We start from the raw sequence: 18,099 nt of genomic DNA, 5'->3' as shown, positions 1-18,099 counted from the left end.
TTCCATTTATGATAAAAACTCTGAATAAAATGGGTATAGAAGGAAATTATCTCAACATAGTAAAGGCTGTATGTGATAAACTCACAACTAATGTTACATTCAATGGAGAAAAACTGAAAGCTATCCCTGTAAGAACAGGAACCAGACAAGGACACCCACTTTTGCAACTCTTATTTAACATAGTGTTGAAAGTCCTCACCAGAGCAATCAGGAAAGAAAAAAAAGTAAAGGGATCCAAACTGGAAAGGAAGAAGTGAAATTGTCACTATCTGCAGATGACATGATTTTATATATAGAAAACCATAAAGAATCCACTAAAAAACTTTTAGAAATAATAAATGAATATGGTAAATTTGCAGGATACAATATCAATATACAAGAATCAGTTGCAGTTCTATACACTAACAATGAAGTAGCATAAAGAGACATTAAGAATACAACCCCATTTCCAGTTATAACAAAAAGAATAAACTACCTAGGAATAAATTAACCAAAGAGGCAAAAGATTTGCACTCTGAAAACTATAAAACATTGTTGAAAGATATAGAAGACATAAAGAAATGGAAGGATATTCCATGTACTTAGATTGGAAGAATTAACATAGTTAAAATGTCCATTCTGGGGCCGGCCCGGTGGCTCAGTGGTTAAGTGCTCACGTTCTGCTCCTGGTGGCCTGGGATTCACTGGTTCGGATCCGAGGTGCAGACATGGCACTGCTTGGCAAGCTGTACTGTGGTAGGTGTCCCACATATAAAGTAGAGGAAGATGGGCATGGATGTTAGCTCAGGGCCAGTCTTCCTCAGCAAAAAAAGGAGGATTGGAGCAGATGTTAGCTCAGGGATGATCTTCCTCAAAAATAAGAAACAAAAACAGTCCATTCTGCTAAAGCAATCTACACATTCAAAGCAATCTTTATCAAAGTTCCAATGACATTTTTCACAGAAATAGAATAAAGAATCCTAAAGTTTATATGGAACAAGAAAATGCCCCGAATAGCCAAAGGAATCCTGAGAATAAAGAACAAAGCTGGAGGTACCACTCTCCCTGATTTCAAAATATGCTACAAACTATAGTAACCAAAACAGCATGGTACTGGCACAAAAGCAGAGACACAGATCAGTGGAACAGAAACAAGAGCCCAAAATAAACCCACACATCTAATTTTCAACAAGGGAGACAAGAACATACAATGAGAAAGGAAAGTCTCTTCAATAAATGATGTTGGAAACACTAGACAGCCACATGCAAAAAAATGAAAGTAGCCATTGTCTTACACCACTCACAAAAATGAACTCAAAATGGATTAAAGACTTGAATGGAAGACCTGAAACCATAAAATGTCTAGAAGAAAATATAATAATATACTCTTCAACATCGGTTTTAGTAGCATATTTTCAAGTACCATGTCTGCTCAAGCAAGGGAAACAATAGAAAAAATAAGCAAATGCGACTACATCAAACTAAAATCTTGTTCACTTCAAAGGAAACCATCAACAAAATGAATAGATAACCTAACAATTGGGAGGTGATATTTGCAAACCATATATCTGATAAAGGGTTAATATCCAAAATATACAAAGAGCTCATAAAGCTCAACAACAAAAAAACCAACAACCCAATAAGAAATGGGGAAAAGATTTGAACAGACATTTTTCCAAAGAAAATAAACAGCTAGCCAACAGGCTCATGAAAACATGTTCAATATCATTAACTATCAGGGAACTGCAAACCAAAACTAGAATGAGATATCACCTCATGCCTGTCAGAATGGCTATAATTAACAAGACAGGAAACAAGTGTTGGAGAGGATGTGGAGAAAAGGGAACCCTCATACACAGCTGGTGGGAGTGCAAACTGGTTCATCCACTATAGAAAACAATACAGAGACTCCTCAAAAGCTTAAGAATAGAACTACCATATAATTCAGCTATTCCACAGCTGGGTGTTTATCCAAAGAACATGAAAACACCAATGTGTAAAGATACATACACCCTCTTTGTTCACCGCAGCATTATTCGCAATAGCCAAGACTTGGAAGCAACCTAGGTGCCCATCAAGGGACAAACTGATAAAGAAGATGTGATATATATACACAATGGAATACTACTCAGCCATAGGAAAGATGAAATCTTGTCATTTGTGACAACATGGATGGAACTTGAGAGTATTATGCTAAGCAAAATAAGTCAGAGGGATAAAGTCAAGTACTGTATGGTCTCACTCATAAATGGAACATTAAAACAACAACAATCAAACACATAGAGACAGAGATTGGATTGGTGGTTACCAGAGGGAGGAGAGGGAAGAGAGGAGGGAGAAAGGAGTGATTAGGCACATTTGTATGATTATGGATGGTAATTAGTGTTTGAGTGGTGAACATGATGTAATCTACACAGAAATGGAATTATAATGATGTACACCTCAAATTTATATGATGTTATAAACCTTTGTTATCTCAATTAAACAAAAAAATGATAAAACTGCATAGATCCTTCAAAATAAAAAGAAATGACATAAAAAATATGAAAGTATAGAAATACTATTTGGATACATAAGTATAAAAACAAAATTAATTGTGATTCTTACAAATCCACAGATAAGAGTTAAAAAAATAATAGTTTTTAGATTATACCAATTAAATAACCAGAAAAAGAGCTATCTAGAATTAAATCTAACAAAAGATGTTCACGGTTTTTATTAAAAAAATAAATAAAACAAATGGAGCATTGCGTTATACTTATAAATGAGAAGACAATATTTAATGATGCAAATTTTCCATCTTAATCCATAATTCAAGATAGTCCAAAAAGTTTATTATTAACATTATTATTGATGGAGTCTCATGAGTCTATTTTAAATTTTATATGGAGGATTATACAGTCTAAGATAGGCAAGAATGGTTTGAAAGGAAACAGAGCTGGAGAACTTGCCTTACCTGGTATCAGGTAGAGTAATCAATAAAGTGAGGCATTGGTGCCATGATAAAAGAACGATTTAAGCAGAACAAAGACCACCAACGAATCCCTCGCGTGTTTGGATATTGATGCATGCCAGTGATACAGTGCAATACTCTGAAGAAAAGGATGAAATATAAGAAAATGGTGCTGTGGGTAGTTTTTCTCTGTAATAATGACTATCTCAAACTAGTCACTTGGAAACTTACACCACTTGGAAAAATCAATTCCCTGGATTAAACTCCTAAATAAAAAAGCTAAACTTTGTAAGAAAAGTCATTTATCTTTATGACAAGAAAATAGAGAAGAATGCCTTAATTAGGACACAGTCAAATTTATGTGTAAAGTAAATATTAATATATTTGATTTTTAACCCAAACTTTGAAGCACAGAAAAATGTGAAAAAAAAACCCTAAAAAGTAAGAGTGGTCTCATTTGGGGGAACATATTCGTGACAAATATAAACAATGAAGGATAAAATTGTATGTGTGTCTGTGTACCCCTCCTCATAATCAATAGATAAAAGGCAAACGACTCATTAGAAAATGGACAAATACACAAAAAGTGTTTAACTTCATAAGAAACTAGAATGGCCAATTACATATAAAAGTATTTCTCCATATTTTTAGCGATCAAAGAGCAGCAAAATAAATAATGAGACACATCTTTCTATTTTTACCCAATATATTGAGAAAAAAATTCTGACTAACAAATATTGGTGAGAGTATAAAGCAATAGGGACTACAATGTGCTGCTATGGGATGTGTAGTTTGATGTAACCACAGTGGTGAAGGACTCAGCAAAATCTATTATTATTATTGTGTTTTCCTATGTTTTAAATATTATGAATTTTAAAGAAAAGGATTGAATTCAGGGAGGTAGAATGCTGGGCGTGTGATTGGTTAGTACAGCAGATACTGAGGTTTTTCTTTGTATCGAGGAGAAGAGTGGTGTTAGATAGGTTTAGGGGATTTAAAGAGCTTGGAGTAAGCCACCATAGATGTGCTTTACATAATCACTATATTTAAAATGAATATAATTGAATATAAAAGCTCATTACTGAAAATAACTCTGCTCAGCATAAATCACTTTCTGAAATGAAGGCACATAATCTCTCATGAGCTGCTGTCTCCAGTGCTCCCTCCCTTGTGATCACTTTCAACCATTGACATATCTGATGTTCTTAAGAACTTACTTATACTGGGTAATCTTCTGGGTTCTGGGATGGCTGCTGTATGATGTGTCCCCTTAAGAATTCCTCAAACTGATTCTGGAGACATAATAAATACCTTGAAAAAAAGCAAAGTTTAGCTCCACACTGTGATGTAAGCTTTCATTCAAATGGAGAAATGCCTCTTTTGTTCCCCTCACTGATTAATTTCACTATGTACTCACATCTGAGTCTTTTATAGTATAATACAAATTATTATGCATGCAAAAGCATAGACTTCTTTTTCCATTTTAAACCTATGCGAAACAAATAATTTTGCCCAGAAAACAGAGAAAATTAAAGAATCATAAAATATTAGAGCTAGCTCTTTCAAATCCAAATATGATAATCTAATTGTAATAATTGCAAGAAGCCTCATTTATAAGTGAGAAGACTGAGACTGTCACTGCCGGTTACAGCAAGAGGTGCAGCTAGATAAGAAGCCCTGCCACTTCCTCTGGAACCTTTGATCTCACATAAACCTTCTCGAATTAAATTAGTCCTCAGCTCAGCATTTTATTGGACTCAATATTTTTTTCCAAACTTAGGAGGGAAGCCCAAGAGAATATTAACAAAAAAATATATATTATTTTAAAATCTGGTCAGCACTTTTAAACTTTGATGAAACCTTTATGTGGGAGGTGCAGGCAAAAGGAATCATGGACTAGGGGATCATGTTTGCTCTTCCTGGGGCTTGCTAATATACATGACCATTGCATAATGTTAGAGCTTCCTCAACTGTAAAATTGGTGCTTATCCACAGAAATTATCCAAAGTCCAGTAGGCATGTGATTTGTGTGGCTCCTTAGCCCACTTCTTTGTCTTCTCAGCAGTGACTCCACACTCGTTGATGGAGCGGTCATGGTCCTTTCAGGACTCATCAGCTTCCCAGTCTCAAAATTGCTCAGGGAATGAAACTGGTGAACTCATGGACTTCTTTATATTAGGGTATGTATACTTAAGATATTGCAACCTTCAACTGTCACATCGTCACTTTCAGAGAGATATTGCATTTTAATTGTGAATACCATTTTAAACGAAGAGAATAAATGTCTAGTTATAGTGTTCGAGCTGCAAAGGAACATCTGAGGAAAAAAATGAAAGTAATATAATAATAAAAATAATCAAGAGAGAAACCTCACGTCCCAGATATACCATATACAACACAATAGTGTACATAATTATCCTATCCATAATTAAGCTCCCTAGCCAGATTAATAATACGTAAAAATATCTAAGTAAACCTTAAGTTTTTTGTAGATTGTCTTGTCAAAGAAGGCCATGGAAGAAAGATAAGTAGATATGAGTTTTAAGGGAACGAAAGAGCTGCCAGGCTTATCATTTATGTTTGAGAATCATAAGACTGGAAAGCCCTTCCATATGAGGATTATGACTAAGCAGATTGAAGCATAGGGTACAAGTAGCTGTAAAATAGATGGAAGAACACGAAATAAACATAAGCTTTGGACTGAGAGAACCTAGATTGGAGTTCTGACTCTAACATTTACTATGTGTGACCATGGGCAATTCTTTAATTCTTCTGAGTAAACTAATTAAGAAGCAGAAGAGCATGTACCTATGATGATAGGATAGAGTTAGAGAGACATGGGTTGAAAGCCAACTTGATCTCTTACTAGTTTAATGTACAAGGAAAATGATTATGAAATGGAGATATCATTTGTCTAAATTTTGAGATCTGAGGGGGAACTCAGCTTATATGCTAAACACATGGTTATTTGTCAGAATGGTGGATGGGTGATTCTCGCTATGCTTGGGGATATAGAACTTTGTAAATTCAAATTAGCAGTGCATATATGGGATTCTCAACTGAAGAGGTTTTCCCATTGAAATCCTCAAAATTTGAGACACAGTCAAAATACTGTTGTTCTCTACTGCCTCAAAATAGTAAAATTAATGAGTAATTTTTAGGAAAAATATTACTTTCTCCTTTTAAACTTTAATAGGACTCTGGTTTGACAACACGGTAAGTCCCCAGTGCATTAATATGATGAAACTGTAATATATTTTTATTTTTTTCAGCTTGGATTGAGCAGAGGAAAGGCAAAGAATGCATGAAGAGCAACTATTTTAAAGATCCTAAAATACATTATTCACATCTCAACATGTTTGAAATTGGATTGTACTGTTACTGCACCAGGTTCATTTTTGCCTGCCACCTGGAAAGCCAAACACTGAGATGACAAGATTGCATCAGAGAGAGAGTTTTAATCACAAGGCAGCCACGTGAGGAAGTGAGAGCATGAATCTTAAATCCACTTCCCTGAAAACGCGGACTCAGGGATATTTATGGAGTAAGGGCCAAGGTGGTCTGAAATGTGGAGATAGATGATTGGAGGGGAGGAGAGGTGAGGTAATTGATGATCTGCGCAAGTGTAGTCAAACTTTATGCCTCTTCATAGGACGCATGTTCACAAAATGGTGGTGTTAGCATGATCTGAGGGTGGAGTTTTTAGCCTCTTGACATCAAAATGTAGCTTATCGAACATCTGCATGGGCCCAATTGATGGGTTGATGCTCTCAACTGGCCTGAAGTGGACAAGGGGTTCTAATTCCTGAAAAACAGCTCAATTACCCATTACCATGGTGACCCAGGCTCCAGGGAGATGTTATCCTTGGGAACCTAGTGGGAGTCAGATAGTATATTGCCTAAACAGCATGATTAGCAATGGGTGGGTTAAGCAGCTAAAAGCTGTAATCAAAATGGAAATAAACCCTGTAGTTCCTAGCTACTTAATCATCAATGGCTAACTGTTTGCTGGTTTCATTACCTTATACTCTATGGCTTCTTACAATTGCTGACAGCCAGGAAGCAGTCCTAATATAGTTGTCCTGAACTTGGTTGATATTCCTCATGGCAAGACAGGACAACCGCATTCCATCAGTGCTTCAGTCAACGAACCATTTAAGGTCCATTCGAGACTGCAATATGAGTGCTAATTTTTGTCTATGACCTTCTAATGCCAACATCAAAACTCACAGAGATATTAGGGTCTTGGAAGATATGATACAAAAAGAAGGATATACTAAAATTCCTCTGGAAAATTGGCTCAGTCTGGTCATTTGGAAAATTAGTTTGCTGGGACTCAGGGCTCCCTGTTATTCCAATAGGATGAACTCCATCCATGGTAAGCTTCCCATGCTTTGAGTATCATTTTCCTCCCAAAGTGGTATCGCAAGGAATCTACACTCCTCCCTTGACGAGCAGCTGGCATTCCCAGACAAACTTTGAGCAGATACCCAAATCAAGACTGCCTGGTCCTGAAGGATTCTGTTTGTGCTTCCACTAAGAAAGTTGTTTGTCACTATTGTCCTGTGAGAAGTGGGGCTAACAGGATGGAGCAGGTTCCTTCCATTAGATCACAAAACCACCCTGCATGTCTAGCAGAGCAGAGTGTCCCTTGTACTCTTCTCGGTGGACAACAGAAGGATTAAGTGGCCTGATCCTTTTCATCTCTAGGTGACCCTGGTTTGCAAGTTTCCCCAGTGAAGCCTTTTCATTAAGACCTAAAGTGTGGTAGCAGGAATTGTTCAGAGCCCAGGATGACCACAAATGAACCCATTTTATAGGAAAGAATAATATCTCAGAGGAAATGATGAGCATTAACAAAGGCTGCATGGTACTGAAGATATCACTGATGGTACTGAAGGACAGAGGATGATATCATGAGCAAAATAAGAACAACAAAGATTCCATGTCAGAAGATTTGGATTTTAAACATGAAGAGGTTTTAGAAATACCTAAATAAATTGTTTTGCTGAGAATTTATTTTTGTGCATGCAGAAGAGTGGTATATTACACTTATTTCTAAATAACTGTAAAAATGTCCCTTCAATAAATATAAAATAGAAATGCTCAGAGATTTTTAAACAGCATTAGATTAGGGTTTAACTTGAAGCTTTTATTATTTCTTAGCTAGTGATTCAGAGAATTTGAAACATTCTTACAATTTGTGGCATCATAAATTGAATGAAATATGTAAAAAACCTCGGATAAAGGAGAGCAGCAACTTCAACAATGTGACCACCCCAAAGCGAAAGTAACTCACTTACAACAATCTCAGAGTTGAGGTGCCCATTTGCACTCCAAGCATATGTCTTGGCCACTAGCAAAGCAGAGACATCAAAAATTGAGGGAAAAAATAGCCGAGAAAGATTTTGACGTTAAGATACATGAAGTAATTTCTGTTTAAAACGATCAGAATTGAGAGATATCTTAACAGTAATTTTGAGACTTAATCCTGACTTAGTAATGTATATAGGTGGAGTTTGAAGAAATGAGACAGCAGTAGGTTATGTGTGCATGTATAGCGTTATAGCTCTTTAATATGCAATTTCTGCTCTTTCTAGAAATCATTTGGTTTTTTTTTTTTTTTTTTTGCTTCTCTAAACTAAGGAGATAATTGAGAGGAGAGAAGAAAACTGAAAAGCTGATCTGAAAAATTACAGAAGTATAAATTAGATATAGCCTCATGGTAAACATTTTCCTCCAAACCACCCTGCCTTTAGCTCACACACTGAGACTGCACTATTACTCAAATATTTTGTTTCCAGAGTGTTCTATATCAGTGTACATTGTTGAATATTGGGGGGGAAATGTAGAGGCGTTGCAAAGTGACAGTTCCTAGCTGTGAGTATATCCTCTACTCCAACAAAATTAAATAACAAAGTTTACCTTTCCCCCTATTACTTTACTCCTCACTCACAAACATATAGCCTCCTGATAGCTTTCTTACTAGTCTGTAGTCTTTTTGGATAATTCTTAAGTTTGTTTTTGTTATCAAAGTTCTTTTGGTTCACTGATCTTTAATTTTTAAATTTTTTTCTTATTTCTCACCATTCACACAATTCCAAGTTCCCCCTGCCTAATCAACCTCCAGTCCCCAAAATGGATATTTCTCAGGAGCATAGCTATGAGTAGATTTGTTCATGTTTCTCATGAAATGTATATTTCCATAGGCTGAGTAGGAAACGGGAATGATTTTGTGGAACCCAAATTTGTAGGACTGTTTTTGTCTAACAGTCAAGAGTTCAAATCACAATTCCATTGCTACTATTCATTTGGCTTTGGACAATATTAAAATTACTTACCAGCCTCATTTGCCTAATCTGTAAAATGAGAAATCATGTAACATCTACCTCATGATGAGATTTTAAAAGTGCCTAGCAACTTTTCTTCTTTCCAAGGTAATGGTCTGTGTATATTTCCAAATCTCCTGCTCATCAGTAATTATGAACCCAAAACTATCAGGTCAGCACCCCATCTGATAATGATATTTAATTAGAGTGAGATAAAGCCTCCAGCCTGATTTATATTAGACAGCCCAAGGGCTGCCCCAAACCTCAAGGAGAATTTTCATCTTTTGTCACCAGGAGATCTTGAAGAGATGGAATAATGGACAGTATCCACTGCTGAGAGCGATCCCTCATGTACTCCCACATTGTGTTGGTTTAGGTGGTCCTATGTCCTTCTCTCAGTGAGTACTTGTATAATAAACACACACAGGAACAAGTTTGGGCAGTTTAAAAACTTCTGCCCCTATATGAGGACTTGAACCACAGAGCTCTAAGATTTGCATTAACCCACGCTAATGTTGAACTGTTTTCAGGAAGACCTTGATCCCAAGAAGCCTTAATCTAAATTGGGTAATGGTTAAACTTGAAACCTTCAGGTAAAAGATTTCCTGGGAAGTTAAATCTTCTTGTGAAGATTGTTTAAGATCCTTGTTTTTTGAGATGTTCCATTATCCTTTACATTCAATAGTGCCGCCAAAATATCCTACAACAACTTTTAGGAAATAGAACCCTTTCTGGGTCGCCACTTTCCATCTCTGGAAGACAGAAATCCAATGGCAGTAGATCAATGTCTTCCAAAGTTCTCCGCAATGGGGATGTACAATATATAAGGCTAAAGAATATCTCATGTTGCATCAGTATTATCTAATGCCAGATTAAGCAGATTAGTGTGTGTGTGTGTGTGTGTGTGTGTTGTATTTGATCCAGTGATGATTATGGAGATTCCTAGGTCAAGGCCCTGTTATTTTCAAAATACAGCGGCAAGTGGTAAGGGCTGAATTTTAACCTTACCTAAGTATGGTTGAAGATATCTGCTCCAAATTACCAGCATTATAAAGAGTTGTCAAACTGCTTTCAGCCTGGCAGATAGAGCCTAAAGCCTTTCTGCATTATGTATTTGAATCTATCCAGTAGCAGAACATGCTTTATGACGCTACTAATTTACATGTCTGATGGCTCTAGCAATGACATAAGGCACTGTTTATAAGAGCAATTTCCCTTTTTATAAGACCTGTGAAAATGTGGATAATCTGGACTAATGAGAACTAATTCTTAAAATAAATAAAACCATAATTTTCCAAGGGAGGCCTTCATAAAATATGCTTATAATTAAACAGTGCAATATTGGACTATGTGAGTATCAATAGCAGGAAGCACAACAATCCTACAATATGCAACTTGTTGACCAGATATTTATGTTTTCTAATAGTCTATGACTAAAGATAAAACAGGCAAATAGCTTTGATATCCCTGATTGGAGTACAAAAGGCATTTTTTTCTATTCATTCTTAGTACCAGTAGTGTTATTAACATTTTCTATTCAAATATTTTTTTAAAAAAATCCCACAGGTTGGCTGGCCTAGTGGCGTAGTGGTTAAGCTTGTGTGCTCTGCTTCTGGCCCAGGGTTTGCAGGTGTGGATCCTGGGCACAGACCTACACAACACTCATCAAGTCATGCTGTGGACGTGTCCCTACATTCAAAAGAGGAATATTGGGACAGATGTTAGCTCAGGGCTAATCTTCCTCAACAACAACAAAAAAGACTCCTCACAGCAAATAGAGTTGGTGTTATCTACAGTCTATATTGTATGGATGATGGCCAGAGAGCTACTGTGTACAAGGGACAGGGTGTACAAGTCTGACTCTTGACTTGCCTCCTAGGCATCTGCACTTTCCACTGGAATCTTCTTGGCCTTACAACTCCATTGAAAACCTTGCTGGCCGGAGAAAGAGTTTTGAAGTTTGTTCGACAAGATAACAATAAGTGTTGTTGACAGGAGAACATTCCTCTGCAATTCTCTGGTTCTTAGCAGTACCCCATATCTCTTTCCCACTCAAGAAAATCTAACAGAATGTGAGTGGAGAAGATGTTATTAAAGTTGTGTCAGGTGGATCTCTCATATACTTAACTTAAAGTTATTCATCTCTGCTCCCTTGAACACCGTGAACCATCCATTTAGACACTAAAATAATGAAAATTCCATTTGCCAGCATTGGAAAGTGGGGGACATAAGATTCTTGGTCTTTAAAGGAAAGCACCAAGTCTTCAGATGGGAGATGGGGCAGATTTTTAGTAGAGGAACCATCCGCATGATGGACTTTTTTTCCTGCTAGCACCACTGTCTCTTGTCCCAGTCTGCAATAACACTGCTCTCTGGCGGAGGGGAGGAAGAATAATTGGGCAGACAAGAGAAGTAGTGAAATATCTGCCCTCCAACTCATCCCTCTGGGCTACAGCCTGGTGGGAGAAGGGGCAAGGCATGTAAGGAAACATTTGAGAAAGTACCTAGTCCCACCTCAATCTGAATAAAGGTGTCTGTTCTTGGACATGCTTTGGATTAGTGGTTCTTAATCTCTGATCTCAGGAGCCTTTTACTCCTCTAAAAGTTATTAGGAACCCCAAAGATTTTATTATATGGTTTATATATATTGACATTAGAAATTAAAACTAAGAAATTGTCTAAAGCACAAGCATACATTCCATTAGCCAGCAGAGTGATGTTATCACATGACACCAAGCCTCTGGAAAATTCCAATAAAAAAGGCACATAACATATTAGTGTTATTATGAGCATAGTCTGACCTCACAGATCTCCAGAAAGGTCTCAGGAACTCTCAGGGCTCCCAAGACCACATTTTGAGAACTGTTGCTTTAGAGGACCATATAAAGAAAACAAAACAAAACAAAAAACCCAAAATAACTAAAACAAAAACCTGGAACACAAATGTCTCATTTTATCTTTTATTTTTGTGAAAAAGATTTTTGAAAATTTGGTGACCTAATGAGTATTACAGGAGAGTGAATTGCAATCAGGGCTTGTCCCTCACTTGGAAGCTATCGGGCTGAGGGCCCAGGAGTGTGAGATGTAGGTGAGAGGCCAGGAATATTGATAAAAAACTACCACTTCTGCCCTGCAGAAGACAGTGAGGGAGGCATTGCTAAGGCTTAAAGTGAGCTGTCTCCAATCATCAAAGTGGGTGTCTAGGGAGACTGAGTTCATCCCACAACAGACTAGGTGCTTCTTCCTTCCCCTCTTAGATTTGGAGACACTTAGGACCACCTGGAAAGCCTGTGTCATAACATTCAAGTGTAAGGCAGAAAAATTCCCATTCGGCTCAGTTTCCTGGAAACATAGATCAGTTCATTGTCCATCCTAGTTTCAGCAGATCTAGAATCGTCAGCCCAGATCCAGCTCCCGTTCTTCCCTGTAGCGTTAGATCAAGGCTACAGGTCAGAGCTCCCCTGAGAGAGAGTGAGGCTCCCCCAGCCTCTGAGAGGTGAAGGATCTCACAAACATCATTCTCTTAAAGGCCTGGGTGGGAAAGAGATTATGCACATTAAAAACATTATAACTTCAAAATATTTCAACGTAGGGTATATGGGTACCTTTCTACTCTTTCCCCAAGCCCATTGATGTTTTGATCAGAAAGAAAGATACTTGAGAGGCTGCTTCCTCCCTGATTCTTTTGTGATCAGTAGGCTTGCTGTGTTCCCCAACTCAACCAGGCATGGAGAAGTCAAGGACAATGATGGCAAGGCACGTATGAATGAAATACCCCTGAAGTTTCCTTAAGGCTTCAGAGAAGTTTGTGGGAGACCCTAACCTGACAGGTATACATTTGAGCTGGGAGAGCCTGTAGCGTGGGCACCAGAATGTTACCAGACACAAAGAATTTCACAGTGCATACTTCACTTTGCACATTTCACAGATCAAAGCAAATCTAGAGGGAGTCTCCAGCCAGAGACACAGAGAGCATTGTTGAAACCTTAGAGGGTCACCGATGGCAGGAAGTTTAAAAAGGGGACTGAATTAGAAAGAGGAACATAGTCATCAGGGACCTTATATCTCCCCTCAAACAATCACAGTAGAAACCACAGGCCAAGACACCAGTAAGTTGATCAGCTTTGGTAACTACAGAGAAGCAACTGTGGGTCCTATCCCCGTCGTTATGAAGTTGTTTGATTTCCTCTAAACGCAGATATCACCTTTGATAGAAGAAAGGGAGAAGGAAGGACCTGAAATTGAACATGGTTTAGACATGGGTTGAACCAGCAAGATATTGAATAAGACTGAGAAAGAACTAACTAAATTAAGCATCCTACCTCTGGCCTTAAGAGAGCTAATTATTAAGTTGATAAAATATAAGATAAATTAAAATTGTAAGCCGCTGAGGTGGCCACTATGGAAATTTATGCTTACAATATTAGTAACAATCTTCTCTAATTTATTTAAAATATAAGAGGGGCAGTGGTAAAGCAAAAATTGATGAATTAGTTCTGGATTAAATACAAAAGCAGCAAAGAATGCGAAGTATTGGAGGAAAGGTTTACATTCAATGAAATATGAGCAATCTTCCTGCATATTTGTTTAACATTAATGCCAAAGTGGTTCTTTTGGAGTGAAGGCTCTGCTGTTGAAAATGCTTTTTCTTCTCTGTTAAAGGCAAGTCCAGCTTACGTGCTCCTTTACAGGTATAATAAAAACCTCACTACATTCAAAACTTAGAAGGGTTTAGAATGGTGTCTAGTGCATGCGTGTCCAATAAACTGAACTCCTTTATTATTCATGCCTTGCACAAATGCTTTTATCTCCAGAGATGTCCTCCCCCAGCATATTTATACTTGGGAAAATTCTACTCCTTCTTTCCACTGCCAATATTACGTTCTCTTTGAATAACTGCATTCTACTTCCCAGGAGAGGATAGTGACATTCTCCTCCAAGACTCAGAAAACTGTGTGCATAAATCCATTAGATGCTTATCAGAACGTGTTAAAAATGTGTCTATATAGCAATTGTAAGCTTCTTCAAGTCTTGGTCTATTCTTCACAGTGAATGCTAAATGAAGTTTTCTGAATAAGTCAATAAGTTTTCTAAAGTGTCCCGTCAATGGCTACTTCTGGCCTGGGACCATCAAGATACCATTATTAGGTTTATCTCTGAGCAGAGAATTGTACTGGTTTTGGCCTCTGGACACCTGCTCTGCCTTAGCAGGCTAGAGTCCAATATAGAAATGTGTACTGGCAGCTTTGTTATATTTCTTCTACTCAGCCTCTCATAATGGTCACAATGAGAATAATCGTATCAGACAATTTTATTATTTTTTACGAGCTAACCATTGTGCGAAGTGCTTTTGAGGAAGTCTTTTGTTTAATCATCACAAGAACTCCATAATTTAGATATTATTATAATCATAATATTATTATTACATCTATCTAAACATGAGAAAACTAGGCTAAAGAAGATGAATTCATTTCCCCAAGTGTGTATAGCTAATAAGCAGCAGAGGTGGGTTTATATCCAGGCTGATTCTTGGATCCATGTTGTCATCGCTGTCTAAAGATGGTCTCCCTAACTCTACTCGCTATTGCAGTGAGGTGCATTAGTGAGGAATACGGTGATTTGGGGGTTTTTTTGCTAGCCCTTTTAGATAGGCATTAATTTATAACCTTGGAAACTGGGAATTAATTTTAACAGAATTGACTTTAACATTGCCTTTTTCAGTATATAATGTACATTCGTGTGTATTATTTGTTTACGCAAATGATTATGAACAAGGACTAAAGAATAAATATCATAACTAAATCATTTACAGGTTAGGAAAATGAGGACTAGGGACAATGAGGATTGCAGACAATTTTTTTTATTTTAATTTGGCATCTCTCTATTTCATGAGAGATGTTATTCTGTAGTTTTCTGTCATATAATATTTTTACTTGATTTTAGTTTTAGGGTAAAACTCGCATCATAGAATGAGTTAGGAACTGATCCCTCTGTCTCTATTTTCTGGAAAATTGTAGAGAATTGGTTCATTTCTTCCTTAAGTGTTTCGTTAAATTCACCATTCAAAGCATTGGAGCCTGGCGATTATTTTTTGGAAGGATATAGTCATTGATTCAATGTTTAATAGATATTGGCCTAATCGAGTTATCTCTTTTTCCTTGTATGAGTTTTGGTCTTTTGTGTCTTTCAAGGAATTGGTCCATTTCATCAAAGTTATCAAATTTGTGGGCATAGAATAGTTCATAGTTTCTTTCTTTTTCCTTACTTAAGGCTTAAATTGTTGTTTCTCCAGATTCTGAAAGTAAAATCTTTAAGTTTTTGACATAGGTCACTCTTCTTTTCTATTATATATATTTAGTGCTGTAAGTGTTTCCAATATGTGTTTTATGACCTAGAATATGGCCTTGCCTCATGAATTTTGTGAGCTTGAGAAGAATGTGTATGTGTTTTGCAAGTTGGCTGTAATTCTTGTACTTGTTCCTCTATAGTCAAGATTTTTATCTCTAGCTTCTTTTAAGATTTGTTCTGTGTCTTTGATTTTCTATAGTTTAAATTTGATATGCTATGTAGGTGGGTTTTGTTTGGCATTTTTCCTGCTTACTGTTCTCTGTGCTTCCTAGATCTGTGGCTTAATGGCTGTCATTAGTTTTGGAAAGTTCTTGGCTATTATTGTGTCAAATATTTCTTCTGCTCCATTCTCTTTTTCCTCTTCTGCTTTGCAAACTACATGTGTTACATATTTTGAAACTGTTCCACAGTTCTTGTGTGTTATTTTCTGGAATTATTTTTAAATTAATTTTTTCTCTTTCAATTTTATTTTGGGAAATTCTTATTGACATATATTCAAGCCCACTCATTTTTTTCCCTCAGCCAAGTCCAATCTACTGATGAGTCCACTAAAGACATTCTTCATTCCTGTTACAGTATTTTTGATTTCTAGTATTTCCTTTTGATTCATTCTGAGAGTTTTGATATCTCTGCCAATGTTACTCACCTAGTCTTGCATGTTCTTTACTTTTTCTATTAAAACTCAACATATTAATCTTAGATATTTTAAATTTCTGTCTGACAATTCAACATCTGTGTCATATCTAAATCTGGTTCATATAATTGATTGGTCTTTTCAGACTGTATTTTATCTTTCCTTTTCTCATGCCTTGTAATCTTCTGTTGAAGGAGAGACATGTATTAGATACCAGGAATTGAGGTAAGTAGACTTTTGTTATGAGGATATATGTCAGTCTTTCTAGAAATGTTTAATATACTATAGGTGTAGGATCCAAAGGCATCAAATTTCTCTAACGTACCTTTTTCTTTAGTTTCTCCTCTCATTTGGGCTTTCTCCAGTACTATTCCTCAAAGATAGGGTGCATCTGGCGGCCTTTTCATCTGTCCTCCACTGTTATTTCCCTGGAGCCTCGTCAGTGGACAATGAGGTGCAGAGGTGTGGAAGTATTCTAAAACCTTATGATGAAACCTCCATACTTTAGTGGGCCTGTGTCTCTAGGGTATTGCCTTCACAAATGTTTCCCCAATAATTTATCTATTTTTCTCCCTTGCCTCCTACTCTGTTGTATTTCCAATATATTTTCATGGAAACTTGACCCCTGTTGACTATGATTTTTCCCCCAGTAGGTAAGACAGGATGGTTAGAAGATAGTGGAGGAGAAATGCCCTTCCCTAAGCTGAGATAAGGCTCACAGAGTATTTTTCCCAGGATAGTAGCCCTGTGTTATAGAGAAGGCTCTGAGAATATTTCACAATGATTACTCTTCCCCTGTCTCTACCAGAACTATTAGCACATTCTTTTGGGATCTTCACTGTAAGAACCTGGTGAGGCTTCTGGAGCTAAATTCCATCAAAGCGTTGGGAACCCCCTAAGACTGCAGTCCCCACTCTCATGCACCTGCATACTCAGACTTCAGCAATTTGACAAAATTACCATTTAAGTTTCCCTTCCAGTTTACGGTTTTGGCAGTTTCTGATCCAGGTGGGCATATCTCAGCTGTGACTCTCCATATGTACACATCTTTCCCGATTTGCAGGTGGCAGATAACCCTGAGACCTTGGTTCCCTAATGTATCCAAGGACACTCATTGATTTTCAGTTCATCCAGCCTCTTATTATTTTAATACGGGAATGTTGGTTTCTAAGATGTTTACATTTCGGTACTAGTGTGGCTGCATCATTGTCTCCTAATTTTGCACTCTTTTGCTATGTCCAAATTCCATTGTGTTTTCATCTCAATTTCATGTATTTCTGCATTCATACTACAGTTTGTCACTAACATGCTAGTTAATAATTATTGAAAGGGTGAAAGTAGCCCATATCTCCACCTCAGTGGCTGAGGAAGATGAAGCCTCCCGTGGTTACGCCTGTCTCAGTTTTTTCTTCTTGCCTTTAAGCCGCCATCTGTACATCCGGGAATGGCAAGTGTTGGAAGAAAATTCCAGAGAAATTGCTAATTCAGAATCAGGACACAGTGTCCAAAATTAGACAATTAGATCTAAACATATTCTGAGTAGCTAGAAAGCAAACGGGAACAATTTGGGTGGAAGTTTGAAGAACCTGGAATGGAGGTGATCCTAAAGGTCTTATCTACGAAATGCTAAAATGGATTTCACAGACCAACTAGGAAGGACAAAGAATGAACAAAATGTAAATATAATAAGAGAAAAATATTAAGAAAGTTGGAAACCCAAGTGAACATAGCTTAGCCATGAAATTTCAAGAAGATAAGAGATATTGTTTTGTTGTATATAGCTGGAACTATACAAAGAATATAATCTCCTAAATCATGTGTAGCCAGCTACCTACTTTTTACATTCATAAGTAGAA

Source organism: Equus quagga, chromosome 5 (assembly GCF_021613505.1).
Source record: "Equus quagga isolate Etosha38 chromosome 5, UCLA_HA_Equagga_1.0, whole genome shotgun sequence".
In the NCBI taxonomy this organism is placed as follows: domain Eukaryota; kingdom Metazoa; phylum Chordata; class Mammalia; order Perissodactyla; family Equidae; genus Equus; species Equus quagga.
Note: the sequence above shows the minus strand (reverse complement) of the source record.